Source organism: Protopterus annectens, chromosome 1.part0 (genome assembly GCF_019279795.1).
Source record: "Protopterus annectens isolate FY-2018-M chromosome 1.part0, PAN1.0, whole genome shotgun sequence".
NCBI classification, from domain to species: domain Eukaryota; kingdom Metazoa; phylum Chordata; order Ceratodontiformes; family Protopteridae; genus Protopterus; species Protopterus annectens.
Window position 1 is genome coordinate 426,712,932 of NC_056725.1, and position 24,591 is coordinate 426,737,522.

Below are 24,591 nucleotides of genomic sequence, written 5' to 3' on the forward strand. Positions count from 1 at the left end.
TTGTTTACACCAGTGTTAGCTCCAATTGGGTATTGTCCGGCCACGTGCCACTTGGCTGATGTGTGCAGTATTGGCAGCATGTGTTAGAGAGTGGACAGTATGTGTGGGATGTGTGTAGCACAGATTTGCAGGTGTACAGTTGTGAACATGGTGGAGGTGCACTGTCTGCATGTACATGCACAGTGGACACATGGGCAGGGTGACATGCTCTGTATTACACAGTAACACTCAATAGTTTCTATTGGTGGCCAGTATGCATTGTACTACACACATCTCAGAACCTGACTACACATGTGTATATGACGTGGTTTGACACTGTGCTGTGGGTGATACTGTTACTATCTGTCATTGTTTTGCATTCTGGTAGTATACATCACTTCAACAGCCTGACTATAACCAGTCGTTAGATGATGTCTTGACAACCGACACACAGATGTAGGACACACAGCAACATATGGATTCTTCAGGTACTAATCCATGCCAGTAACCACTGGTATTCACCTGCACCCATTAGTGACACCACTCCTGTTTGGCATATAGCTCTCTTAGGTACAAGCAATCAGAGTAGGGATATGTCTGTCCATGTCTGGTAATGCATACTGTGGCCTATAATGCATTCTCCAGATGACACACACATCCTCCACAAGGGTATCCTACAGACAGATGCCTGTTGTCAAACCCATGCTGTAAAGCTATAAGCCAAACTAAGCATAGTCATCCACCTTTACGGAACATATCATCCCCACAGTACCACATAGGTAGTAGCCACCAACATGATGAACACGTACCGATGTGTACATGCAACCAAGTGTTACGTCATCTCTCCTTTGTTAATCACATTTCCAAAGGTATTTTGAAATCCCTCGGTGGATCACATGAGTAATAAGGGGTCTGCATGCATATCCACAAAGGTTGTTGTGCACCTGTTATGAATAGTCATCATTGACAGACTTTGCTGCGTTTGAACAGGTCTGACATATACCTCAGCCATAAACCCTCATTCACACATTCCAATAATAACAGTAATGAGTTTGTGTGACACAGATGACCTAGGCCAGGGATCACTGCAGTGTTTGGCCTAGTCACAAGCATACAGATGTGACCTAAGGTCTGGGAAGCAGCAGCACAGTCTGGCAAAGATGACAGCTGTGTTTTTGGAGAAAGCAAGGTTCCCACACATGGAATAATTGAGGTAACATGTATGTATATGTATTTGCCACACAGCTAGCTCACATGTGCAATGCATACTGATATGTCATACAGTGGTAAAAGCAAAACCCACAACACATTAACCAACAGTGTCACACACATACACTCACCAAATGCAGGATTCAAACCCCTACCTAACTACTTCATAATTCTACAAGAGTACGCATTAACACGATGCGCTATACACATTACTGGGAGCTCTCTTTTCCTCAGGTATATTTGTAGGATGGTGACATCCTCAGACTTGACAAAGGTTAGTTTACCGCTTTTAAGGTCTCTTACTACTCTCCTAAAAGGTTGCTCCTTCCCAAAGAGACCACACACAAACACAGTTGGTCAGTGCAGGATTCAAACCCCTACCTAACTACTTCATGATACTAGAGGAGTACACATTAACACGACACGCTATACGCATTACTGGGAGTTTTCTTTTCCTCAGGTATATTTGTAGGATGGTGACATCATCAGACTTGACAAAGGTTAGTTTACCGCTTTTAAGGTCTCTTACTACTCTCCTAAAAGGTTGCGCTTTCCCAAGGAGACCACACACACACAGTTGTCCAGTGCAGGATTTAAACCCCTACCTAACTACTTCATGATACTAGGGGAGTACACATTAACACGACACGCTATACGCATTACTGGGAGTTTTCTTTTCCTCAGGTATATTTGTAGGATGGTGACATCATCAGACTTGACAAAGGTTAGTTTACCGCTTTTAAGGTCTCTTACTACTCTCCTAAAAGGTTGCGCTTTCCCAAGGAGACCACACACACACAGTTGTCCAGTGCAGGATTTAAACCCCTACCTAACTACTTCATGATACTAGAGAAGTATGCATTAACACGACACTCTATACACATTACTGGGAGTTATTCTGTCCACAGGTATATTTGAAGGATGGTGACATCATCAGACTATACAAAGTGGGTTACATTAGGTGACATTAGATGGGCTACATTGAAGGAATGTGTAAACACTTTGGTCATGGGATCATCAAAGGTGAGTTTACTATCTACCTGTGTCTCCAGTGCCATAATGACTTTCTCCATACATACTGGATTACCACCTATGTGGTAATTTGTGTGCACTTTGTTTTACCCAAAGGGGATGACTATGCATTCTTTGCCATTCAGCTTGAGGGCATTGTTTTGACACCAGGTATCTGTCTCTGTAAGAAACTTCTGGAGGATGTCTGTGTCAGCCGTACAGTCGATTGTGGACCACAGTTATCATTCATCTGCAAACCTGTTCAGCCATACACCGCCCATGCTTGCCTGTACCTCTAAGCAGTATCCACTGAACAGGTGGGGTCCCAGGACCAAGACCTGTGGGATGCCATTTGTGACTGGCTTAGAGTTGGACATGGCACCCACAACTATGAGCATGTGTGTTTGATCTGTGAGCCACTTGGCTACCCATCCTGTGACATAGCTGTTAATGTTCAAGCTGGTACACTTGTCCATGATGACAGAGTGGGGAATGGTGTAGTAAGCCCTTAGTGAGGTCCAGGTGGGCTGTGTGGACTACTTTCACCTCCATCTATGTCCTTGGTAACTGTTTTAAATAAGTCAACTAGGTTTGGGAGCTAGGCTCTGCCTTTAACAAGGCAAAGTTGTGTAGAGTCCAGTGTCTGGAGGTCTACAATGTCTCAGTTTATGGTTTCCATGACAATTTGATCAATAGGTATGTAGACCCGGCTGAGTAGACATATTGGGCAATGGTTTCCAGGTTCTGTTTTGGCATACCCTTTGTGGTGTTGGATGACTGTTAGTGTATGCCATTCTTTGGGTACATAGCCTGTGGTACGCTTGAGTCTGGACAGTGAATGTAGGTGAGGGTGTAGTTCCTTATGGGCCTAATGTAAGACACAGCCTGGGACAACATACAGTCACATTGATACTATGTTCTTAGCTTTGGTGAGGGCTGTCTTTACCTGCATATCCATGACGTCTGGGTCTCTGCATCGTTCTGTGATGGACATAGGCCCTTTTGGGGGTGATGGGGGGAGTTTACACTAAACTTGTCCCCCTGGATGTGGGCAATGAAAGTTGGTTTGGTGTATTTCTTTCCTTTTTTCAGTAGCTGACAGCATATTTGGAAGTTGACACCTACATGTCTGGTATAATTACCAAAGGCTTTGTGGCTGTTATTCTTACATTCCTTGGCTATTTGTCTTTAGAAACAGTCCTTGGATTATTTTATGAGCGACCATTGTTTCTTCCTGATAATGATCAGTGATGCCTTTCCTTTAGTGAAGTTGGATCTATCATGTGTTTGTTTCCTCCTTCTCTTGTCTAGCTTATTTATGGCCAACAACCACCTGATTGTTGTATTATTTTTTGAGGAGTGCATCTTGGTTTTATTTGTGATGTCTCATTCCATGCATCCCTGTAGATGCACATAGGATGCACTTGTAAATGATTCTGCAGATTGCATACCATTATCCTATAGCAAGGGGTCTTCAGAACGTTCCACTTTGGTCTTGGGAAGTGTGCAGTTTGCTTTTGAAAATGTCTTCACAGTGGTTTCATTGACTGTGTGGGGGCGCGGGATGTGGATGTCCAGTGTGATTACTTAATGATCTGATATTACCAGCGAGGGGTTTATCTCTGTTGTGGAACACTGGTACCCCATGTTGGTGATGATCATGTCTAGTATGTTGTCACCTCTAGTGGGTGTGGTGACCTGCTGTTCCAGGGTGTTAGAGTTTTTTAACTCTAGGAAACATCGGGCAAAGGACGTTGTACACGAGTAATTCACCCACTCAGTGTTTGGGTAGTTGTAATCTCCTCATATAATGGTGTTTGATAGGACCTTTATATTTGCCATTGTTCTCCGGAATACTGAGTGAGGTTCCTGAGACAAGGTACGTGATCCGTAGCAGGCTACAATCTGATGGGCAGTTTTGCGCAATGTTAGTTGCACTTGCATGGTCTCCAAAGCCTCATACTGTGCCAGTAACCTGAAGGTGTGGATATCCATAAGGTAAATGGGTACACCCCTTCCTTTTGTATTTCACTTGTGGTTTTGGGTCCAAAGGTCAGAGTGATTGTGAGTGTTTTACATGGAGCATATCCAACAGCTCTATGTTTGACATAGCTTTGTATGTTAGGCAGTGAACACCTCTGAGTAGGCGATATGCAAGGGAGTACAGATGGAACATTTTGCGATGGTCTGTGTATGGCATGTATTTCAGGCCATTAATGCTCTTTGTGAGGTATTGCTGCTGGCTTTCCAGTTGTTGTAGTTGTCTTGTGAGGTACATAGCAACAGTGGCATTGTACTCTATTATAGTTCTAGTGAGTGGTGAGTAGAGGGGAACAATGTCCTCTTCTATTCTGCATGAGACACATTTTGTGATGAGGTGTGCCACATAAGAGGGTTTCCTGACTACTGTGGGAATGTGCTTATCACAGTTGTATCCACTGTCCACCTGTGACCCAGGGTCTCTTGTCACACTTACAGTGTGAAGTATACTACCACCTATGTTGTAGTTCTTGGCTACAGAGTTTTTAACAAAGGGGATGATAATGCACCTTTTGGCATTGAGCTACATCCCATGGCTTTGACAATAGCCATCTGTCTCAGGGAGGCCCTTTTGTAGGATGTCCACATCTTTAGTGTTTACAATTATGGCTCCTAGTTTGCAGTCCTCTGGAAACGTCAGTAGCCACAGACCTTCCATGTTAATGTTTACTTCAGGGAAGTAGTTACTACACAGCCTGGGAAGTTATCTAGTCCCATGGCTGCTGTGATACTGGTTTTGGATATTGTTTTTTACCTGTGCAGCCGTGATGACAGCAACTTTACAGTCTTCCATTATAGAGATGTGCTTTTTCATGGGTGAGAGGGGGGTAAAGTTAACACTGATCCTATCTGCCAGAATGTTGGCAATATCAGTTGGCTCTGTACATTTTGTGCCATTGAGCTGTAACTCAGAACAGATCTGAGTGTAACCATGACATAGACCTGTCTGTTGGGCAGAGATCTCCTGAATAGACAGTATGCAACAGAGTACAGATTGGGTTACATTCAGTCTTGTTGCATGGGGCAACTATTTGAGGCCAATAATCCTCTTGTTAAGGTACTTCATTGGTCTTTCTAGCTGCTGAACATGCCTAGTCAGATTCATCGCAAGTGTGTTGTGGTACTCTCTGACAGGTCTGATGACTGCTGAATAGTGGCAACCTCCTTTGACCTACATGCACAGACCTTGGCAGTTTGTGTGAACATATAGCATGATTTTCTGACCACTTTGTGAATGTGTTTCTGGAAGTAGAGATGACTATCCACATTTGTCCATAGATCCCTTATTATCACATCCGTATTTAGCCTGTGTGAGCATGCCCAGTATGACCTTTCAGTGTGATGCTGAATGAAATCCACTACATTTGTTAGAGTGTGTGAGCACGCACAGTATACACATTTATACTATATGTGTATGGTAAATCAAGTTGTTATTTTACAGCAGGGATCACCTTTGTGTCACAGATCAACAGGGATCATGCTGTGTCTGCAGGACTTCCATGAGACACTTTGCATAGACTTATCAACATTTCTACATACAGGGGGCACAGCTGTTCTTTGTACATTTCTACCCATGGGCACACCGGATTGTTACTGTGGATGTACATAGGATGTGGGTTTCACCTGACACTTATACACATTTGCTATGCCTGCATTGCTATGTACAGGACACCATTTCAGTCTGTACTGTTGCCTATCGTACTGGCTTGAGGCATACTACTGTACTACAGATCTTAGTGTCCAATGTCATGTATATTAGCTTGAGACTTCATAGCCTACACAACCCACATCACACAGCCTGGCCTGATGTTCCCTGTCTGCATAGGTGTGTGGGGGAGGTTACCCATTTGCCTCTTTAAGGGCATGATACAGCATTTCTTTGTGTTTGCATTAGTGTACAGTTGTCCTGCTGTGGCTGTGACACTGAGATTCTATCATGGCTTAGTGGTTCAGTACTGTGACTCTAGTGCACAGTATCCTGGGTTCAAGACCTGTCACTGCTTTTTATTTTCATGCTGGCCAGACCAGACTGCTTAAGGAACAGTAAAGCAGATTTGAGCATGTTTAACTGACTTTGCTCAACTTTCCCTGACCTTGCCCAACATTGCACGAGCAATTTTTTTACATATACTAGATATTGGTGAAAGCTGCTTAGCACTGCTTTATATTGCTTAAAACATGGCAATCATGCCTCAGGTGGTGCTGCAGGGCTGCCTATGTCAGATGCACATACTACACTCCCTATACATGTTTGGAAACAGGTAGTGTCAAGTTAGGCATCCCTTTTATTTTATGTGCGAGTCAGAGAGAGGTATCATTTCCAGGGTTCCTACTGAGCCAGTCTATGTGCTATGCATTGCCTCTTTGCCAAGGCCAAGGCATACTGAGCACACCTCCTTCTGCCTACTGGGGCAGGCTCAGGGTGTTCCTCCTCCGAGTCACGCTGTGCCATTGCAGGCCTTGGCAATGGTGGGGGACTGTTTGGCTCTGCCCCATGCTGTTCCTGCTGCAGCTGTTTTTTGCAGGATCATATTGTATAGCATGGCACATATCATGACAATTTGGGTACATGTAGTTGGTGAGCACTGCAAGGCTCCACCAGATGTGTCCAGGCACCGGAACAGTGACTTGAGCATCCCAAACACACGCTCGATTACATTTCATGTTTGTGCGTGTGCCTCATTATGGAGTTCTTGTTCAGGTGTGTGTGCATTTCTGATGGGTGTCATCAGCCACGGCTCCAGTGCATATCCAGCATCCCCCACTAGGTGACCGTCAGGGATGTCCCCATTGACAAATATCTGGTACAACTGCGACAGATGCCAGATATGGGAATTGTGGTAGCTTCCAGGGCAGCCAGCACACACATTCAGTATTATTCCCTGGACATCACACACGACCTGTCAGTTGATGGAGTGGAAGCCCTTACGGTTGATGGAGGCCCTACCCCGCTCACCAGCTGGTGCTTTGATGTGTATGTGCGTGCAGTCAGTTGCTCCCACTACCTCAGGGTATTTCGCTATTTGCTGGAAGAGACGCATATTGCTGGCCAATACCTCATGGGAATTGGGGAAATATACATGATCACTGACGTGTGCTGACATGGCATTCAGGAACTGGTGCAGTGCCCTGGATGCTGATGCCTATGAAATCCCCATCATATCACCAGTTGGTCTCTGGAAGGTACCTGTTGCTAGTATTCTTAGGCCAACATATACCTTGGTTTCCACTGGGATGGGTTCCCCTCTGTTGGTTCTGTGTGTGAGGCGTGGCCTGCACAGCTCAACAATTTGCTGCAGGAGCTCTCTGTCCACTCTATAGTGCTCCACTATCTCCAGCTCATGTAGCCCCTGGTAGGATACTCTGGGTCTGTACACTCTTCTCTGTCTCCTCACTGTGGGTTGCTCAGCAGCATTCGCAATGGCACCACCCTCAGCATCTTGCACATGTTACCTTATAACAGCAATGGCAGTCCCTAACATTTTTGTGTCTCAGTTTAAGCTTTTTAAGTTTTCACTTCTCTTTGTTGACTGCAATGTTGCAGTGTTTCTGAGAAAAACATGGAGGAATGTTGTTTGCAGAGTTTTAAGTGGTAGGCTGGGCTGGGCTAGTGTACTGCCTGTGTAATTCACTGATTCTGATTGATTTCACCTGGCAGCTCTGCTAGATCTCCTTGGTTAACTTCCTACTACTTCTTTTCCTTACTTTTCCCTTTCTGTTTTCACAGGGGGCAGTGCCGTGCAAACAAGCGCAAATGCACACACGAGTGCACACTCACGTGCACAGGCTTACACAGGCTTAGATGGGTGCACATGCGCGCACACAGTCTTACACAATCTTACACAGGCTTAGGCGGGTGCACATTCATGTATACAGGCTTAGACAGCCTTACACAGGCTTACACGGGTGCACACACACGCACACAGGCTTAGATGGGTTTACATGTGCGCGCACAGTGTAAGCAGCTTTGCAAGAAACTTTAGTGAGAGCCACGGCGTACACCTTCTGTTTCTGGGTTTCAGTTTAGACAACTGTAGACACGCCTCTTCTAGTCCTGAGTAACTCACAGCAAACACATGCCACTCTGCTCCAATAAGCTTACAGTCTTTTTGATACACACCCCCTCATGATGTCACCCATCTTCTACTCTGTTACTCCCCTTATCCTACTCTTACACTCTAGGGACATGGTTCACATAGCAGGGAAAATTGGGATTCACTATCCTTATACTCATTTGCATAGAATTGCCTACTGATGCTTGGTTACATCTCTCAGACTGAGCTTCCCCCGTTAGCAACCACTACTCAGTAGCCATGCTGTCTTCAGCCTGCCATTCACTGGCAGATGAATATTTTGAGTTAAATCCCTATTTGTGGCTTTTATTTTTTTGTTTTTCTGTTTTTTAGTGCGCCTATGCTTAAACATTGGAGACTAAGGAAAAAAAAATTATTTATTTTTATTTTACAACACATAAAAATGCCAATGGCCATATATTTGGCCATTGGCATGCTTCCTCAACTGGATGCATCCTTTATTTGGAGCTGTCATGCCTCAGTTTTGCTATTTGCAGAACGGTACTCAGTTGCCAACCAAGTACATTTCTACAAATAACACTACTCTTACTCGGACAGGTTAGTGTTTCCTGGATCACAAATTTACCTCATTTGCATAGCTTTCAGCAGCAAATGAGGTAATTTGCATAAACTAACACTGTCCGTGCAAGAGTCGTTTTAGGAGCTCTCTTGCACACCCCTGCCGGCTGTTCCTGGATCGCTCGGCAGACATGTTGGCTGGATGGAGTCTTACTCTACTCTTAGACTCCGTGCAAGCCTTCGTGAATCCAGCCCAATGTATATATAAAGATCAGATTTCAGTTGATCATAAATTCTGATTTCTACTAACCTGGTATGAGAAATTACTTCTATAGCTGTGTGAATGAGAGAAGTCAAGCTGTTTTTGAGAGATGTTACTGATTTGAGGAGAAATATTAATCATTTGTTTTTATTAGGATTTAGGAAATGGTTTTCACAGAGTTAGTGTTCAATGGAGTGTAAGGTGTTTTAAGTAATGCTGTAGATGGAGGAGATTTTTAGGCTTCTTGAGGATACTGATGTATGAGAACTAAGAAAAGGATGGCAGAGATGAGGGATATGAGCTGGGTTTAGGATGTACATCTCTACTTAGGGCAATAATTTGGTAAAGTAAGTAATGTAAAGGGCAAAATGGAAAGTTTGTATTGGGCTTATATTTAAACTTGAAAGAGTAGGTGGTGACATACACAGATCTGTATTTGTAAAGGAAGTAGGGTGATACTTTAAATAAGCAGGATGCAGTTTTGTCATAGCTGGGTTGGCTGATAATGTGTATAGAATAGGCAAGATTAGGGGATTTTAGAATTGGTGAGATAAGTATTATATAACGTGATGTGTGACAGTAAAAGGAGCGGAGTACTTAGACTTCTGAGCAACATGTTTAGTGGAGGTAATGAAAATTATTAATATTTATAAAAGATGAAAAGTAGGTGATAAATTGAGGAGGGTTGAGATATAAAGTTAATTCTCCATCATTTTCATGCAGTGTGACAGGAGATTAATAGCTCTATAGTGCCTATAGTTGTGAATGTCCCCTTTGTTCTTGTACATTAGCACTCGAATGATTATTCATAGTTATCTGGGACATGCTTTTATTTCCATACTGATATGAATATTCTCCGGAGCCTTTTCTCCCCTTACTCACCCAACGTCGTGATCATGTCTGCTGTGACCTGATCTGAGCTTGCTGCTTCCCCTGACTTTATTTTCCTTGCTGCTGTTCTTACTTCTTTTAGGGTGGGCTGTTCTTCCTATTTCTTTTGGTATGTTAGGGGAGAAATGTCTCCAGTGGGTGTTCATAGCATTATGGCAGGAAAGGCGTATTCCAGATGACTGGAGAATAAGCAAGAGCAAACCACAACAGCACAACTGATCTAGATAGACAGTTGAATGTAGAGATGAAAAAAGAGTGCAATGGGGCATTCCTAGATGTGGAGAAATTATGACAAGGTCCCAAGAAAAAGAAGATTTGGACAGGCCTTCAGTGGTCTGAAGTCCCAGAAACATTTGTAGAATTAGTGCATGCTATCTACAAGAACCCAATCACACATGTATGGAAAGTGTTTGGACTTCCAGAAGGATTCCAGTAGGAGTGGGTGTGCATCAGGGTTCAGCTCTGAGCCCACTGCTGCTCATAATAAAGTAATAAAGTAAGACTGTCTCATTTTTTGCACTACAAGGTCCCTGCAGTTCACAGTGTCTCAAAAACATGACTCACCTGAGTCTCTCATTTGCCTCGTGTAAAACAGCTGCTCATAATCATGTTGCATGACAGGAAGTAAAAACTGAATTATTATAGGCAACACAATGTTTTAGGTAAGCTAGATTTTCATAAAACAAAGTATTTCCCAGTCATAAGAATGCAGACACACCAGAAATAAATACAGAAAAAACAAAGTTTGTAATGGAAAAATGCGAAGGACTCATAATATAATTATAACAAACATTTTAAATATTCACATTACTCTAAGATAACAAATCATCCATCAAAAGCTGATAGTAAGAATTAGACTACTCCAGGGAAAGTCATAACACATACGTGCATCAATTCCTCAAATTTTAATGATTTCAGTGTTATAAGCTAGAATATTATAGTTTGCTTCAGATATAAAATGTAGCTTCTCTCTATCTTACCTATTTCCTATATCCAGTATCTCTGCTTGATTAGAAAAAAAATGATCTGTATTTATCTTTATCTGCCATTTTTGCCTACATATCTTCAAGCTTTTTGCTTTCTTACAAATGCAGACTTGCAGCCCTCATTGTTCAGGATATATTTTTCCATGCTCCTCTGATGCTTAATTTGTGTATTCAGGTAAGTAATTATTTCATCATTTCTGCTCATGAATGTAGTACACCATGCAAGCCATGTTCGCTTTAATATTGTGGATGTAGTGGTGAGTGGAATTCATGTAGTACTCTGCATCCCCTCTGTAAGAATCTGTACTGTTAGCACATGCAGAAATATTAATGAATTTATTTTGTTTGCATGCTTTCATGGTATATGCAGCAGGCTTCACCCTTTTGTCTTTGCTCCTGGGTCATCTGTAATATCTGCATCAAAGATCCATTTGTCCTTTGCTAAAATATATCAGAAAATAGGACCAATATCCTTTCCCAGTCACCTTTTTTTATGTAAAGTGAATGTCAGGAACCATTATAAACATTGCCTCTAGGATAATGTACTACTAAACCAAGTAGAAAACCATGCATTTCTCTTTCGGCTATGCAGTGAACGATATAAACAAAGGGCAGCCACATGAAAGAAATAAACTCAATTTGGATCCGGAAAGAGTATCTCAGTATGGATGAAAACTATCTTAGTTTCAGTGATTATACCTTATAGTGAAAAGAAAACACAAAGCAATAAAGAATCCAAGACAATTACAGGGAGGCAGCTAAGAATCTATGAGCCACAGTGTGAATGTTAAAGCTCTGTAGGTGGACAGAAGCACTATAAATCGATGAATGCAGCAGAGCAATTTGCTAATAAACCTTTTGCCATTTTATTCTAAATATTTCGGACTCTCTCTAAGACCTTAGGTAATCCCTGGGGCCCAGGTACATACTGCAGTGTACTTGAGACTTCCTGATGAGTGTTTTTTTTTTTTTTTTTTTGATATAAGACTGCAATAAACAGAAAAGCGAGAATAAAGCCTTTACAGTCAGGAAAAATGAGACATCAGCTGAAACATTTTTGTATCTCTGTTTCTCCTCATATGATGGACAGAAAAAGAGTTTTGAAATATACTACCTATCTCTCTTGCACAAGGATAAAAAAAAAAAAAAACAATATTTCTAACCCTCATTGCAACAGTCCCCATGATTACTACTGGAGCCATAATTATGGCAAAGATTATCGTGGAACTGACCATTACAAGTAACTATTGACTGATATCTGGAACCAAAATTAAAAAAGAGAAAACTTTAATCAGAAATGACAAAACATATACATCTTGTTAGCCTTAATATGGTACTTTACAACAAACACTTCTAAGATGCAAGAATTCAGTTCCACTGCCTGAAAGGATACAAGATTGTCACATCCAGGACAAGTAAATAAACCAAAGACCTAAAGCAGTGAATGGCTACAAGAAATCTCAAAAAGATCCTGGCACAATTACAAGCTGGTAACGTTATTCACTCAGTTGTTTCTTCAAGATAACATGTTCACTTTATTTAAGAGTAGTTGAAGAATATTAATTTCTTATAGCTAGCTATACAATCACTTTGATTATAACTTTAATCAGACGTTATATTACAGAGACTTAAAGTAAACCTTCTTTTAGTTTTGTAGGTAAAAATACTCATCTGGCTGCTTATTCTCATCATTAATATTTATTGTATTTAATCAAAGTTTTTTTTTAAATGTATTTTACTAGCTATGGAAACTTAATAATATTCAACCAATCTTGAATAAACTGAAACATTTATCTGGAGTAAATAACTTTGTGGATTAATTTGTCAGTTTGTAGTGGTGCCAGGATTTTTTTACAGATCTTGTTTTTAACCCTTCACTACTTCAGTTCTTTGGTTTAATGAAATGCATGACATGGCATACTACTAAAGACTTGTTATTGCTGAAATTATTCAACAATTACATAAGTAATGACAGTATCAAATATATATTTTTATACTAATGCAATATAAACTATAGAGGTCTTTTTTTTTGCTTAACCAGATAGTGCACTCACACATTTTACTATTAATAATGCAACAGTTCAAGAAGACCTAATATGACATCTTCTGTCATGGAAGTCTGCCTCATAGAAATACCTCTGCTCTCTCTACATTTCTACCATGACACTCTTCACCTTATATTTTAATTTTCAGTAACAAAGATTTTCCTTCATCTGTCAATACTAGTTAGACTGTCTTTCCTCTCTGCTATACTCATTTTTCTTGAATTTTCTTATGCTCTGTCCTTCTACATCTATTAATCTGTATGTGTCCCTCTTCTGGTTGTGTCCCTTAGCAAATATTTCTCCTGCCTTCTCTCTTCCTCTTAGGGTTAATGTCCTTCTCTCTTTTGCTCTCTGTTATCTCATCTTCCTTATTTGCTGCTTAAACCCCCCTTAGTTTGTTCTTCTGAACACTCTGCCCTTGACCCCCAACTTTGTTACTACCCCTATAGACTCTGCATTAAGTTGATATTGTAATTTTCTTATACCCCTCACCATCCATTTTTGTCTGCCATTGTGACTGTAGCAGTTTCATAAGGCTTGCATGTATATTGCTGTATATCAAACTCTGATGATAAAAGTCTGTGTCTTCTTGCACATTATTTACATTTTAACTTGTAGTTAAATTTCTGCTGTATATACTGCATGATTCTATCTTGCTTTTCACAAGAAATACCTAAAAACAATCATTTGACTTATTTTTTTTCAGTTGCTTATATTAAAAAATAACATTTGTTAATATAAATAGTTTTGTGTATTCCATATGGGATAGGGCAAAAAGTGGTAAGGTATTGTTTGGTGGAGAGGAAATGGAGCATTCATATGCTATTGTGCATTAAGAATATTGTTACAGATGTACATAAAATATTTGGATGGCAAGTCTTTGCTGAGATGCAAAATGCGTTTTCTTCCACAGCAATCTAAAGCCGAGACATTACATTCATCAGATGCTAAAAATAACTTGTTTGTTTCCTTATTAAAAATTTATTAAGTTACAAATGTGCAATGGCAAATTGGAATGCATGCTCATATGACTAATATTTTTTAAGAATATGTCCACAAATATTAATATATTCATTTTATGATTATCATGAAGAAAAGTTATGAAAATGTTACTGCTTGGTTTAGAAAGTAATTTTCAAACTGTCTAGCTATTCTATTGTCATGTATTATGAAAAAATGAAAGATGACATTTTTTGTGGTATCGTGAAAAAAAAATCAAGGAGTGCAACTTCTAGCTGAAAGTACTGTATAAAGCACTTAACTTAGGAGGCTGTTATCACCATATTAATCTTTGCCTTATAACTTTTGTGGTATCAAATTTTCACTGAAAGCCTCAGTATTGTCTTTCTATGATATGATCTCATAAACACAAGCAATGAAAAGTGCAATGTCCTAAATGGAAGGTGCCCTATTAAATCAAAAGCAAAATTATTTGTCCTTGGACTCAAATGATTATGTACATAATAAAAATTCAGTACCACGGCAACTGTGTCTCACATTTTTATTTTTAAATTCAGGAAGGTTCTTATAAAATATAACACTGTCATTTTTATATATTTCTTGTTGCATATGCAAAAACAATAACATAAAATTCACCAATGATAAAAATATTTCAGTATGATTTTTTTGCCAGCTTTCACCACTCCATACTCCCATCCTTCGACCCCTATGCCCTAGGTCAGTTTTTAGTTCTTTTTTTCCTCTGAAACATACCAGCATGACATTCCCAGTCACACATCACAGTATACTAGCCAAGCAGCTATTGCTTGGTTCAGAACCTTTCCTGTCAATTATGTTGTTGTTAGGAAAATAAATACTTGTAAACCATAAGCAGGGGCATTTCAGAATATTTGCAATTGTACACCTGTTCATACATATTTGTACATCAACTTCAGAATATAAACCCCTCTTCACTAGTGTAGCTCTCTCCCACCTTAGACAGCACTTCTCAACTGTTCATTAGTTTTGCAGATCATAACTAGACTTGTCTTATATTTTGGCCCTGTTCCTTGCAATTTTTTTTTTCTGGTAAATCACTGAGGATTATAGACAGTCAATACTTTCAGACTTTAGAGCTTCAAACTTCTTATTGTTGAGAAAATGCTTGTTGATACAAATCCTATTCTATTAACCTTTTTAGTTAGTTAGAGTAGTAGTTAAAAATTGTCCCTGACTCTGGGCCTTGCTCCAGCCATTATTTTTGGCTTTGTCACAGATATGTGAATAAAGAAGTTCACACCTCTGGGTCTATGTCATATAATTGAAAACACTATTACTCAAACACTAATAAACGAAAACCCTAAATGTCAAACAAACATTTCAGCAAAAACTTTCCCCTGGGTTAAATACCAGCTGGCCAACCCAGCGAACTGCACAAAAACATCACCAAATAAAAGCCATTCTAGTGGGTGGCTATGCCCCTCACTTATTTTTGCAAAGATTTTGTATATTTACTGATATTGGTGGATTGTAATGGCAGAAGTTTAAGTAGCCTTTTATGGTTGAAAATTTCTGAAATGGGTAGTTTTGTCATTATTGGTTCATACATTTTGTTTCATTGCTTACTAGAAGACAGTTCAAAACTACAAATTTAAAACATTTTAACAACTGCTGCTGTATTATACAAGGAATATAATTTAATACAATCAGGAAGGTAAATCAAAGAATGCATACATGTATGTATGTATGGCTCTAAAATGTGTTTGAAAACAGCCCAGGGGAAAGTGTGAAAGGCTCAAAATCATGGACAAATTTTAAGCTTTACTCATGTTACCAAAGCTATGGATGAAGGTAAAACAGTTCACACCACATTACCTTGACCTGGCCAAGCCTTTTGACACAATCCCCTGCTCAGGTGTAGTACAAAAGATGAATAATGTAGGAGCAAACACTTACATCACCAGCTGCATTGCCAACTTGGCTCACAGGATGCAGGAGATCAAAACAGGGGAAGAGAGACCAGTCACCAATGGAGTCCCCCAGAGTTCGGTGCTAAGACTTTTTTTGTTTGGCATATACATCTCAAAAGTAAAAGGAAATACCAAAGGTCTTTGGCCGGTTAAGTATGAGATTATTGCAAGCTGGGAGCAGTTATTGAATCCCCAAATGACTTAACCATCATACAGAAAGGTTTGTCCCAAATAATAACTGGTGTCAAAATCATGACAATGCCCTCTGAGAACTGACCCAATTGTTTGGCATTTGAGAACTTGTGTGTACAGTGGCCTAACTTTTGACCAACATGTGCCCAGAGTTATAAGAAAGCCTTTCTATATTGCACAGCTTATAAACAAATTGTGACTAGATCTAGAGATGTTGTTGTCCCTGTTTATAAAGCTCTCATTAGGTCAATCATTTTGTAAAATGTCCACTTTGGCATATATCTGTCCAGCCCCATGAAACAATTGGAATACTTTCAGGGATACCTTACTAAAAGGATACAAGTCCTAAACAATAGGTCTTGCATGAACCACTTCAAAGATTTATTACTGTACTCAGTATCCTACAGAATGCTTAGAGGTGGCATGTCTGGCATACAAGCCATCTTCCGACCTAATACAGATGGACCTACTGAACATCAGCAAGTCAAATGGCAGCAGAAATACTCAGTCCAGTTATCTAAATTGAATGTTGTGGAGAGATGGATATATATCACATAAGCTACCACTGTTCCAGAACAGACTATCCATAAAAATAAAACAAAGCTCATCTATCCATATTCAAATGCAACTTGTATCTAAGGATGGGTAATAGAAAATGTACTCCAGGATTGCTCCTCATGCCACTAATGGATAGAGGCAGTTCCTAAATGCTACATCCCTTACATGGGTCCCCTCAAATTATCTATGGTATGATCACAGTTATTCTCACTAGGGCTAATACACTATTGTCAGCCATGGGATAGGTAAGACCAATCAGAGAATGTTAATTTAAGCACCAAAAAGGAATTGGCTAAGCTTAAAATGTCTTCCAAGTGAACCTATGTTGTGGTAGTAAATAGTTCTAAAAAATTCCCCTTTCTAGATCACTAAGTGCCCCTCTCACCCCCCCCCCCCCAGTCTTCAACAGCTTCCGGCACCTATGCTAATTCATCTTTGGTTTGGTTTAATGACAATTATTTGGTTATAGGCCTCTGCAGATTAGCAGTATTAGCTTCAGTCTTTATATGTGAGAAAAAATGTGATACATTTTAGTAGTCAACCAGGATGACCAAAGGATTGTGGGCACCCAAATCAGAAAAAACAGGAATATGATAGTCATCAGAACAGTTAAATATTAATGTATTTTCAGATTTGGTTTTGAGACCTGCTGATCATTAAAAAATTTTCTGTGCATTACTAAACCATTTTATTTCAGTTTAAGTGCCTATATATTTTATAATATTTAAAATAAATATGCAAAAAATTATAATAAACTACAAAAAAGTTCAGACTTCTTAAAATTTATAAATAAGTACAATTTCTTAAGTTGAAAGAACAGGCCTTATGGAATAATTGAGTTTTCAGGAATAACTGAAAACTATTCCTTGTTTCCTGTGCTGGTGACATAGACAGATAAAACTCTGACTATGGACCAGGTGACCCAAGTTCAGTTTGCAACTGGAGTGCTTGATGGCAGAGTCTGGGAGGATGGGTGTGTCTATCTCAGATGGGTGTGTCTATCCCAGAGAGGAGGGAGTGCATGTGCTCAGGGATGTATGTATGTGCTATGATCTTACTGGTGGTTACTGTGTGAAAAACATGTGGTATCTCCTGTGGGTAAGGAGGGATGTGCTGCTAATGTTAGTCCTTTCAAGAAGTGAAGTACTGAAGTTTATTGCATAATCTATCAATGGAATCTAACTGTGCATATACAAAGGGCGTAAGACCTGCCCAACTGATAACCTGATCAAGGGAGAGCAAATGGGCCAGTTGAACTGGAGGGAGCTGGTTGACTGGCAACATGGGGAAAGACGTGTTAGAAAAAAGAGGAGAGGTAGTGGCTTCCACAAGACAAGGGCCTGGAAAGAAAAGAATCACCTACTAGATATTTTCAAGGCATATTCTTGACCATACTAGGTGTGGTTAGCATATTTTAGCTAAGGTCTTGTAACAGCTACCTGGAGATAGAGCTGTCTGAAAGGTTTCCCCAGTAAAGTTCTACAACATCTAACTCCAGAGAGAGGAATACCACATTTTTCTTTATGTCTTTACTTTTGTCTGTTAGTACGATATATATGGATGCTGATATAACTGATTTAATGTCTTTAGAGTCTGCCTGTGGTCATATGGTGTCTCTCATGAAGGGAATATCATTTTAGTAAAGAACTACTCTCTCCAAATTTCGGTGATGTTCCAGGAGTTTGGCAGTTAGAACTAAAAACACATTTGAAAGTACTGAAAGCAGTTTCGCACCTCATGTGTATGGGCATGCCAATATAAAGACCTTTGTATTCCTGAAAACGAATAGTAATTAAGTTGAGAGAAACCAGAAGCAACCAGAAAGTCGACTAGATATCTGTTTTATTTGAAGAAAACACCTTTATTGAATTATCATTGGTGACATAGGTAAATTTACATTCATATAGAAGTAATCAAACTATATTAACATAACAATCATTACATTTAACATATATTGCTATATATCATATAACCTAAGCAACATTACATAAAGTACTCAATTCCTGTCTTTTTTAACAAGAAACATCTTTATTAAACCATCACTTAAGACATAAGCAATTAGACATTTATATAAATGAAAACACATCACACTGACACAATCCTAGTTGCAAGCATTTTACATCACAAACCATACCGATACACTCCCAGATACGAACATTATACATCGCTTATAATCTACCCAATGTTTTTCAGTAAAACATTACATAGCTCATAAGTCCTGCTGCCTTTTAAACTTCATTCCTCCCTTGTATGCATTGTTCCCGCAATTCCCATTTTTCCAATGTAGTTTGCTCCTCCCTTTTCTAAAGATGTCAGTTCCAGTTGTTTTATCTTTGTTACTATATTCACTACTTCTAGTATACTTGGTTTAGATTTTGATTTCTATTTCTAGTAATTACTTTTTGGTAGCCACCATTATTAGACACAGCAAGGCCTTACCATGTCTAGACAATTTTGATTCTGTAACGTAGCACCAATTTGCTTGTTCTTAATTAATTGCACAGAACTGCTGTTCCGTCAATATTTGTCCCTGGCATGCTTCTTATTGGTCCTGATGCTCACAGGTACACTGGCCTAGTATAGCCACAACTGCTTCTGGGGACTACATCAAACAAGGACAACTTGTAATGCTGCCAGTTCAAACATAAACTCAGTAAGTAAAGCCAAGTACAAGATGTACGTTATTAAATGAGGTGCTGGAACAGCAATTCCTCAAAACCACACATGCAGCTACAGTACATTGAGCAGAGAATTGTGGTGGTGGAATCCCTGATGTTCCTGTATAACTCAAATAGACAACATGAATAACTAGGCCAAAGAGAAATACTTGTGGAGGACCTACATGTGCTGTTGAAAAGAAACAGCTATACATACCTGGAGCACTTTCAGTAGATCCTCTTGGTGCTCTGTGTACCTCTGCAATGACATCTAGTACCACACTGTAGGACCTGAGGTTTCAGTGTCTCTAAGGAAGGCCAAAAACCCCTCTATCTCTGTCAAAGTTGGTTCGGCTGATGACTCTGCACCAATTGACCTAGCCTCCTCTGCCAGGTGGACAGCTCATTGTTGAGATGCGTTAATGATGTTGCTGTCCCTGCATTAGACCATTGTATATGAGCTGTCAACGTCACTGATAGCATTTGTATCCATGACCAGATCTTTCCGGGCATGGTCATGGTAGACTTGGTCAGCATCATCTAAGCCAAAGAGCCATTGGACATGCAGATGGAGGCCTTGGATGAGCACCTCATTCTAAGCATCTGAGAACTTGGCCTTCCTTGTAGGTTTGTCAGCAGACTCTTCAGCACCCCTCTTCTTAGCCTGCCATTTAGAATATTGCTCTGTAGGTAATAAAAACACTGGTATAAGTATCATGGTTGGGGGTCTCCCCAAATACCCTTCTAATAATGATTTCTCTCAAGCATGTACCAAATGCTGTCTGTGTGCCTAAGAGTCCCATATCTCTAACCAAACATTGCATCTCATGTCAGTCACATAACAGTAAGGTCCAAATTCCCCAACCCTAGTAAAATCTCATGTGCTATTAAAACATTCATGCATAACACTAATGTGATCTGCACTGTCAAAAGCAGCTTGGTACATGTGGTCGAATGAAATACACAACATACTGCAGTCAGTTTATTTAACACATAGGCATTGTAAATATAGACTGAATGACTTGCACAAGTGATCCGAGGAAATGCTGATGGTTGGGTTTCCCCTTAAGCTTCACTATCTTTTTGTCTTTCTGCATGGCAGTTACCTCTTCTACAGGTATGCCTCTCATTTCTGTCATCATCATCATCAACATCATCATCATCATCAGTCCCCTCTTCCTCATTTTCTTCATGGTGTTGAGGTGTTGCATCAACTGTCACTACCTCTCTTAATTCAGTGCTACTCTTTCAATTTTTGAAAGTCATGCCTGATTATCTCAGGTCACTAGTCTTCTTTCACTGAATCCATCAATCCATCACTTTGCTGGATGTTATTGCCTCCTCTTGCCTTCCTTATCTCACTTCAAAATGTTCCTCACCAAATTATATTCTTTTTTCTTGCTCATGTGTTCAAACCATTATAATCTGTTCTCCTTAGTCTTCTCTGCAATTGGAGCTATTTTAGCTTCATCTATAATGTTATCAATCATTCATCTGTCACACAATGAGCATCCTACTTATCTCAGGCACTTTGTCTTCATCACCTTTATCTTCCTCAACTGTTCTGCCTTTATTGCCCAGGTTTCTGTACCATACAGTAGTACTGGTCTCACCACTGTTTTGTACACCTTACTTTTCAGATTCTTTGGCATCCTTCTGTCATATCACTACCCCTGACACTCTGCGACAGTTGGCTCCTTTGATTCTAGCTTTGACCTCATTCAGACTTCCCTTCTTCTCAACCCCCCTCTCAGATTCTTGAAGCTCTTAACCTGTTCTACTATTTTACCTTCTATCTCAATTCTCAGCTTCTTCTGAACTCCACCATTTCCTGCTATGACAACTGTCTTATCTGTACGCAGTTTCATCCCACATGCCTTCAGTTTTGCATTCCATTCCCCAATCCTTTGTTGAAGTTCTTGCTCAGAGTCTGCTTGTAATGCCACATCATCTGCATACAGCAGCTTTGTTGATTTCTCTCATCAGACCTATTTGCTAATGTAGTCCATCATCAGTAGGAACAGTAGTGGGCTCAGAGCTGAACCCTGATGCACACCGATTGCCACTGGGAGCCCATCTGTGAGACCAAACACAGTTTGTATTTGAGTCATTGAGTCCTTGTCCATAGCTTGCACTAATTCTTCCAGTGTTTCTGGGACTTCAAACCACCACAAGATTGCCCAAATAAGCTTTCTTGAGACCTTGCCAAATATTTTCTCCAAGTCTAGGAATGACCAGTTGGATTCCTTTCTCATCTCTAGTTTCTTCTCAGCTGTCTCACTTCAAACATCGAGTCATCTGTGCTGCACACTGATCTGAATCTGAACTGCTCCTCTCCCATCTTACTTTCTACTACTCCAAATATTCATTAATCAAGCACCCTTTCCCAAACTTTCATGCACTGTGATAGGAGTTTGATACCTCTGTACTGCCCACAGGTATGAATGTCCCCTTTTTTCTTGCACACTGGCACTAGCATGCTTATTCTGCAGTCACCTGGGATATGCTTTTCTCTCCACCCTGCTATGAGTACCCTCAGGAGCTATTCCTCCCCATCTCATCCAGCATCTTTATCGTATCTACTGTGACCTCATCTGAGCCTGCTGATTTCCCTGACTTCATTTTCCTTAGTACTGTTCTTACTTCTTCTATGGTGGGCTCCTCTTTTTCTCTCATCATAGGCTTTGTCTAGGGTAGTACATCTTCTGTGGGGGGTTTGTCATTCAGAAGCTACTGGAAGTACTCCTTCCATCTGCTTTTGATGCCCTGTGGACTAGTAAGCAGGCTGTTGTTGGCAACCCTTATGAAGGGTGTATGATTATCTTCTTTATATTTCTGTCTTTGCCTTGAAACCTGATATAGTTTTTTGTGTCATCTACTGACTTACATTCCAGAACATGGTAGAGTGCCTCTGATGCCTTGCTGTTTGCTATTGCAACAGCTTCTTAGCCTTTTTGTTATCCAGCCAGTATTCCTTCTTAGCCTGGTCCATTTTTTTCTATCTCCCACTTTTTCATGCATTCCTTCTGTCTTTTGATGACTTTCTGGACTTCTGCATTCCACCACCAGCTTTCCTTATGCACCTTATTTCCATACCTGGCTCAGCTGCATATCTGTTCTGTAGTTCTCACACATGCTGTTTTGAGGTGCTGCCATTCTTCTTCAACTCCATCTGTCTTTTCTTCTTCTTAAGGAGCTAGAACCCTGAGTAATTCCTTGAACTATTGTGCTTTCTCTCTAGGTAACTTCCAGGTCTTCAGCCCGGTCACTGGACCTTAGAAACTTCTCTGACCACTGTTTGCAGCTGATTACAGCAACCAGTGGTTTATGCTGTGGGCCAGCTGTTGGGGATGACTTTGTAATCCCTGATTTTACCCTTTTGCTTTCCTCGCTGGAAGGAAGTCTACTTGAGTTGCATGTTGGCCACTCTTATATGTGGTCTTGTGACTATCTCTGTTTCTGAACTATGTGTTGGCTATTATCAAGCCATTTGCCAGACAGAAGTCTAGAGTGGCCTCTCTTCACCCATGGGTTCACCCATGTGGACCTAGGCAGTCCTCATATTCTGTTCTGTCTATCCCACTATGTGCATTCAAGTCACCTATTATCAACACCACTTTTTTGTTGTCCTGCTTTATCTCTTAGGTCCTGCAACTGCTGTCTGAATGCTCTCTTTTCCTCACTATCACACCCTGCTGTGAAGCATAGGCTGCAATTATGAATGCTATCCTATTAATAGGCTGGAGTTTAATTGGCACGAGTCTGTCACTAATTCTGATGACATCCCTCACTACCTTCTGAAGCTTCTCCCTCCCCGCAATTCCCACGCCATTTATAGCCTGCCCTTCTGAGTAGTACAGTCTGGATCCCAAACTAAATGGCTTTGCTGCACTGCCCTTCAACCTTGTCTGTTGGATTCTTAAGATGTCCAGCTTCCATCATGTCATCTATTTCCAAGCTGTGTGCTGTATCAGTGAACATACATTGACTGTGGTAATTCTTAGTTCACATTTAGCAGGTTGATTGGTTTTACATCCAGCATTTGCTCAACAAAGTGCTTGGCAACTCTACACTGACTGGTCAGTAGCTTGGCTGCTGGATTTATGGTGGGCACACACTGACCAATAGAGGGTCCATGGAGTAGGTTGGGTCCTTAATCGACTTACCACTGGTAAATACCTATGCCTATTTGTCAGCATTAGTCAACATGACTGAATCACCTAGAGCCACACTTTACACTAGCCTGACATATCATGCAATTTGTGATATTTATTCTCCTATCATGAGGATACTGCACACCAAAGCAGATGCCCAAAGTGGTTGATTTACACAACCCCCCCCCCCCCCACAGGGTACTTTGTACAGTCTGTGCTGCTCCCTACAGCTTCATTCTTTTTGTTGAGTTTGAGATGGAAGCACTCAGCATGTTTTTCAGAGGTGGGAGGAATCCCACAGAGACACAGACAGAACATGCAAACTCCAAACACGCATTTGCTGTTGGTCAAGACTGAACCTTGTACTTTGTGCATGCAAAGACCTTAGCTGGTCTGTGACTGTAATTATGAATGATTTACCAGAAAATCAGAAATCTTATAAGGGACAAGGCAAATATGTGAGGCAAAATTAATGATCTTTTGCAAAATCAGGTATAGTTGAGAGGTATGCTTTCTCACCCACAATGGCATATCGATATTTTTTGCTTTCACACAGAACGTACCTCACCAGCCACTTTGAGCGATCCCCACCAATATATGATCACATAGCAGGTGAAAGAAGTTGCTATATAATTTTTGGGTCTATATTAGAACACCGAACTTTCAAAATTTCAAGTGTTCTAATATCGAACCCTATTAATCGAAAATATAAAACATCGAACATACAGCTGTTCCAAAACCCATACACACAACACAAGCACACCAAACAAACAGCAATCCACACACATACACCTAAACTCTTACACCTAACCCTACACTAAACTATACATACACCACTAACTATCCACTTACCTTAACCTAAACCCTAACACTAAGGTCCGTCATTATCTCACAGTCACCTCACCTGCGCCCTAACCTTAACTCACCTACCACACCCTAATCCTCACGTCCACACAATTGCACACTTACCTGACCCGTGCCCTAACCCTAACTCACCTAACCCGCCCTAACCATCACGTCCACACAATCGCACACTTACCTGAACATGACCTATAACATTCCACCACATCGCTGAAAATACCGAAGCAACAGAAACGGACAACTGA